This window comes from Camellia sinensis, chromosome 9, assembly GCF_055761805.1.
Source record: "Camellia sinensis isolate YWXY chromosome 9, ASM5576180v1, whole genome shotgun sequence".
Lineage (NCBI taxonomy): Eukaryota > Viridiplantae > Streptophyta > Magnoliopsida > Ericales > Theaceae > Camellia > Camellia sinensis.
Window position 1 is genome coordinate 99,011 of NC_138969.1, and position 7,182 is coordinate 106,192.

Below are 7,182 nucleotides of genomic sequence, written 5' to 3' on the forward strand. Positions count from 1 at the left end.
GAGCCGAGTTCTAGGATTCCGGTGATTTGCCTCGAATTGGCTTCGATTCCTCGGTGGTTGACAATGTAATCCAAGAATTTGCCAGAGCCGATCCCAAAGGCACATTTGGAAGCGTACAACTTCATTTTGTATTTGCGTAGAATGTCGAATGTCTCTTCCAAATCGGCTACATGAGTTTGCCCTTCTTTGGACTTGACCACCATATCGTCAATGTAAACTTCCATAGTGTGGTCGAGTTGCTCCTTGAACATGGTAGTGACTAGCCTTTGGTAAGTTGTCCCTGCATTCTTCAGCCCAAAAGGCACAACCTTATAGCAATAGGTTCCTCTTGGGGTGAGGAATGCAGTTTTGTCTTGATCCTGCGGATGCATGGCAATTTGATGGTAGCCTCTGTAGGCATCAAGGAAACTCATACATTGGTGACGTGCCGTAACATCTACAAGTTGGTCAATTCTGGGTCGGGAAAAATAATCCTTGGGGCAGGCTTTGTTGAGGTCCGTGAAATCAATGGAGACTCGCCAAGTCCCATTTTTCTTCTTCACAACCACAGTATTCGAGAGTCATGTAGGGTAGGTCACTTCCCTGATTGCCCCGTCATCAAGCAATCGGTCAACCTCTTCAACAACGGCAGCAGTGTGCTCTGCGGCTGACCGCCGACTTTTCTGGACAATCTGCTTGCATTTAGGGTCAACATTTAAACGGTGCTGCGAAGCAGACGAATCTACACCCGGCATCTCATATGGAGTCCACACAAATACATCAAGGTTGCCGAGCAGGAAGGAAATTAGCTACTGTTTGTCGGCTTGATTCAGGGAAGCATCGGCCATAAAGAACTTGTCTGGGTTTCCGTCAATTTCAACTCGATCTAGGGCTTCCATGGCCTTTTCACTTGGGAGCCACCCAACATCGTCGAGGCTCTCTCGATCCGGCACCTCAATAGAATTCACTTGCAACTCTTTTGGCATCTTTCCAGCAAGGAGATGACATGCTTGTGCCGATTTCTGGGAGCCACGGATTTGCTCAATGCCGCATTCTGTCAGGAAGTGTAGCAGCTGATGATAGGTGCTTGGCACGGCCTGCATAGTATGCAACCAAGTTCGCCCCATGATGAGATTATACGGCGATGGCAGCTTGATGACCAAGAATTCCATATCCACTATTCGGGAGCCCGCTCGAACAGGTAGTGTGATTTTCCCCAACGGGTATTCTGGATTGGCGTTGAAGCTGAATAGTGGATAAGGAGCCGGAGAAAGATCCGATTCAGAGAAGCCAAGTTTGGTGAATGTCTTGTAATACATAACTTCCGATGTGCTCCCCAAATCAATGAGTATGCGTTCAACGGTGAATCGGTTTATGCGTAGTTCAATGACCACGGATCAATGTGGGGGAGTGTTACGCCGATCAAATCAAAATTGTCGAAGGTAATACTCGAAGCTTCATGGGGTCGTTTTGCTGGTGTGATGTTCTTTTTGGGGATTGGGTGCGACTGAATTACATGCACGGTTGGGGTTGTTGGCAGGCTATATATCATATGGATGACGCCGAGCGGAGGTGAGTCCTGCCGAAGGGCAACTGTTTTGGTTGAGTTCTTTCAGACATGTTGCTGGAGTCGACCGTCTTATACCAACTCCTCTAGGTGGTCTTTCAAAGCATAGCAACTGTCGGTATCATGGCCGTGGTCTTTATGATACTTGCACCGCCTATCCCGTCTCCTCGTGTCGGGAGGTCCCACCATTTTTTATGGCCATTTGAAGAATGGGAGGTGTTGAACCTTAGCCATAACTGCACTGACCGGCTCCGATAACTCCGTGTTTTTTTTGTCGGCGCGCCTCGCGCACCTGCTATCCACTTGAAGCTGCTCGTTAGCTCGGTGTGGACACTGGTCGTTTGATCGGCATGAATCCCGTTTTCGATCTCGTTTAGTCCAATTTCGTGATTCGGGGCTCCATGGTGGTACAGCGTTTATCGGCTGCACGACCTCAGACGGGGCCGACTTAGTGGCTTTATGCCTGTCTTTGACCCGGAGGGCATTATTTTCGACTTTGCAGCATTCCTCAACTTTTTTCATCAATGCCCAGACCGTTTTTAGGGGCCATCTGGTAAAAGAGCTGCGGAGGGCGCTGTCGGGATGCAACCCCATCTTGAAGGCGGTAATGGCCACGGAGTCATTGCAAGCATCATCTACCAGATTAAAACACTTCCAATACCGCGCCGAATATGCACGAAGGGTTGTCCCCGGTTGAATCTGTATTGCCCAGAGGGAATCGGCTTGCTTTAGCTGGACCTCATTAGTGATGAACCTTGCCCTGAAGGATTTTTGGAGTTGGTGGAAGCTCTTGATTGAAGCCGGCTCCAGTTTATAATACCACGTGACAGCCAGTGGTCCTAAACTGCTTGGAAATATTCTGCACATGAGAGCTTCGTCATCTGCATGCAACGTCATGGCTTGCTTATAGTGACGGATATGATCTGTGGGATCCGATTTCCCATCATACAAGGTGAACGACGGGGCTTTGAACTTCTTAGATAGGATAGCCTTTGCGATCCGTCGCACAAAGGGATCGTGTTGGTCCTCTTCGTCTGAACCATTTCGTCTTCGCTTATGCCTTATACGTGGACTCTCTTCAGAGGAACTGGTAGTTTCGGGTCGTCCCTTCTTTTTGGGCTCCGGGGATAATGAGTCAGAGTCACTGTCAGTGTCTTGTTGTCGGGTTCGAGGTCGTCGACCACTTGCCCTCAGAGGTCGTTCCGGATCTTGGCGTGCAGCTTGTTTGGACTTCGCCACTTCCAAGGCCAAATCCTAACGGAGACGTTCGTTCTCAGGGATCATGTTCTCCAACCTCTATTCGCCACTTCCATGATCGCTTGCATTGTCTCATGCGCTGAAGTCGAGGGTGAGTCGAAGTTCAAGGCACGTCTTGTGGCGATAATCTCCGGTCCAAGCATGTTTGTTGGAGTGAGGTCGCCTCTCTGTGTGGTCTCGTCAGTGACTATCGGAGGGTCTTCCGTTACGCCCTCCATGGATGTATTTGAGTATTCCCACAGACAGCGCCAATTGTGGGGAAGTGGTTTGGAAATACTCTTTTGCTCCACTAGGGCGCTCGAGATCCTCAGCTGATGACCTGGACGACCTGCAAAGAAACAAATACTCCGGTCGGGGGTGCCGGAATTAGCACTTCGACGGTTAAGTCAATGTATACTCTCTTAGTTACTTGTATTTTAAGTTAAGCGTACTAATTCTCACATACCTCTTTCTGGCTAATGTTCTTCTATTTATATCTTTTCTTTCTTGGGCCTCGGGACTGGGCCCACTTTCAATTCGTCGTATAACTATTTACTCGGCTTCTTTTGTTGCAAACTGCTTTTCACTCGACCCCTTACTCAACTGGCTATTTGGCCTAATAGGGTAGGATTTAAATGTGCAAGACAAGGCCGAATGCGATGTATATATTTCGACTCTCCATGTCCAGTTATTCGGCCTCTTTACGACTCCCAATATTCTGCCCCCACAATATTTTAATTTAATTATTTTATAACACACATTGTACCATCAAAATATTTTTGAAAAAAAAAAAATAACACGTGCATTGCACAGATCAACTGTTAGTATATTATTAAAAGCAATATTTTTTCCTTACTTATGTGGCACATTTTAAAGGCTTACTTTTTTCTTTTCTTTTTTTCTAAAAAAGCCACATCATCATGCATTTTTTTATTTACATATAAGGTTCTATACAAACTCAATTTCAATTATAATAACTAATTTTACACAGACTCTATTTGATAAATACTTATTTTTCATATATATAATTATAATTTAATTATTATGATATTCAAAAAAAAATTATCTTGATATATAAATAAATAAATAAGGCAGAATATGCTTAATTATATATATCACACGGATCAAATTAATTTTCTTTTATATTTTATTTTTGTCTATCTTATTGATGTCTTAATATTAATTTATATTTAATTTTTTTTATTTAATATGAAATTATTTATTACAAAACATTTATATTTAATTTAAATTTTATATACCTATATACAATATGTATGAATAATTCAAAAAGAATATTAAGGAAAAAATTAATACTCTACATAATTAATTTATATATATTTTTCTTAATCCAATCGCAACATATTTAATCTTTTAAATAAATTTTGTGTAGTTCTATTTCTACATATTTTTATTATCCAAATAAATATAAAAATAATAATTAGAATCACTTTTAATTTTATATTACTAATTCTCTTTCTAATTTAACTAATATTTTTAATATGAAAATAAGTATTTATTTTACCATCTTATAATTTAATATATATCATATAAAATAATTATATGATAATTACACTTTTATAGTACAATAGAACTAAAATTATGAAAATAAAAAAATAATTTAATTGAATTTATTATATGTAAGTATTAAAGCAATACTTTTACATAACGATAACGCTAAGATTATTAAAATAAATAATTTAAATTTAAATTTTATTTTAAATTAAAATTAATATTATTTTTTCGTAACACATATCATAATATAAAATATTATTATATTAGTTAAAATTAACTTTAATGTGATTATATTAGTTAAAATTAACTTTAATGTGATTTTATGTCAGACATCATATTTCTATAAGTTATTTACATACACGTATAGAGTCCAATTTGATATTGATTGATTAAAATAATGAAACTCAATACTTTTTTTTGTTAAGTTTTTAGATGATAAATTGGCAAATACCAAATGATAAATATTGTGGAGTATTATTTTAAAGAATAATGATTCATCAAAAAGGATTGTGTATATTTAAGACACCTATTGATGTTTCTTGAATAATTTTTAAATAAAAATTTTGAATTTATAATATTCCTGATAATGCACCTTCACGAGCTTTGCCAGAAAAGATATGCACAAAAATAATTTGACTGGAATGAAAAATTGCAGTTATTATGATGTGTCACATAATTAATCAAAACATTTTTGAGAAGTGAAATTATTAAGGTTATATAGATTTTGTGTCTAATTCCCTTTGAGAGAACTGTTTAACATTTGAATTTGTAATTTTTTATTCATCACTATGAATAACTCTTACGATCTTGCTGATATAAGCATAAATCCTACCTTTGTGTTAACCAACCTTAAACACTTTTTTCATGTAATAAAATATTGGAAAATTTACCCATAAGTCCTAGTTTTTGAAACGTTGAACCATTTAGTCCTAAAAGTTTTCTTATGCTCTATTTAGTCCCATTTTTACATCAACATGATGTGAATGATGTAAATGATCTGATGTTTCATTCTATAATTTCAAAATTTATTGAAATCTGATGAACATTAGATGTTTTTCATCCTATATTTTCAAACATTATTGAAATTTGATGAACATTAGATGTTTGAAATCCAATGTTTGTAACATGACTCTGATGTTATTAACATTGTATCTGATGTTATTAACATTGTAATGGGACCTTTCTGTCTATAAGAAAACTTTTAGGACTAAATAGTGCATAAGTTATTAATTTGGGATTTATTGGTGCATCCCCCTAAAATATTTAAATATTTAATTGTCATATAAAAGTATTATAATAGATCATAATCAAACAGCACTTGAAGCATAATTAAAGACCCGATGCACCACTTTGACATAACCAAAAACATAAGAAATTATCAAAGTTCTTTTTGATTAATAACTAAAATAATATACCATGAGTTGTAATATTATAAAATTTTTCGTTTTTTTTTTTTTTAGAAAAAAATATATATTTTGATACAAGTAGAATTCATGATTTTTAATAAATTTGATTAATACAAATGAAGATTTAATTTTAGGGTGAGAATATTGACTTCTTTTTTCTTTTTTAATCTTTGAAAGAAATAATTTTTATGAGCCTTTTATATAAAATCACATATTGTGACAAATTGTCATCAGTCATTAACAAATTTATTTATATTTGACTTTCAATTATTAAAATTTTCTACACATAAAATATTAAAGCTCAAAATTAATTTTTTATTTTTCAAAATTAATTTTTTATTTTAAAAATAAATTCTCGTGCATCACATGGTCACTATTACTTTATGAAAACAAACTCCAACCATAAAACCAAATGACTTTGCATACATCCATATCCTAAATTTAAACAAATCCCCACTAGTGAAAAGAACAAAACCAGTCATGGTGTTCCAACTTGAGAGAAACCGGACTGTCAACTTATCAATATCTATAACCATATAAAAAGCAGCTAAACATACTGCGCCTAACGCTTGAGCTACCAAAACTATCCTCCTCTTCACATAAAAGTTGAAAAAAAAACAAAAACAAAAACAAAAACAAAAAAAAAAACCAACCGAGGACTCTTATTTCCCTGTATCTCCTGTTTCTCTCTCTCATTCCGCTACCACCACACGTTACCACCACCCAAAACCACTACCACTCCATTAACATCCAAAAACACTACAACCAGCCATCTCTACCACCCAATACCACTACAACCACCCATCTCCATCACTCAAAACTGCTATAACAACCATTACTAACTACCATTACTAACTTACCGCCGCCACTTAAAACTACCATTACTAACTTACCTCCACCTTGGCTTCCCCAACCAGTGTCACTCATTGGCGGAGGCAAAGAAGGACGAGGGGGGTCACGTGCCCCCCTCAGTTTTGAGATTTTTTTTTTTTTGTATTTTGTCATAAATAAAATGTATTTTTTTTTCTTAACACGTTTTTTGGTTAAGGATTTATTGTATTGTTCATAACAAGTAATTATTTAATACTTTAAGAGCACTGTGTGATATTATTTATATAATAGTTTAAACCAATAATATAGCGAAAAATCTTATAGATTGAATATAATGAACTCATTATTTTCAAACAGTTGACAGATTTCTTAGTGTGATTTGTGATTTTTCATGCTTTGAACATCACGTAGGCAATGTTATATGATATTCTAAGACTGTTTAATAATTTTCATTCAAAACACATCATTTATAAGCAATGTCACCTCTTTAATATTTTTCAATCAAATAAAAATTAAATAAATTTTGTAATAATTTATGTTATAAACGATGTGTTTTTATTTTCTAAAATTAAGAATTTTGATCCATAATTTTGTGTGTTAAAATTACAAACTTACGTCACCATCCCTCACCGAACTATTCTACACTATTAT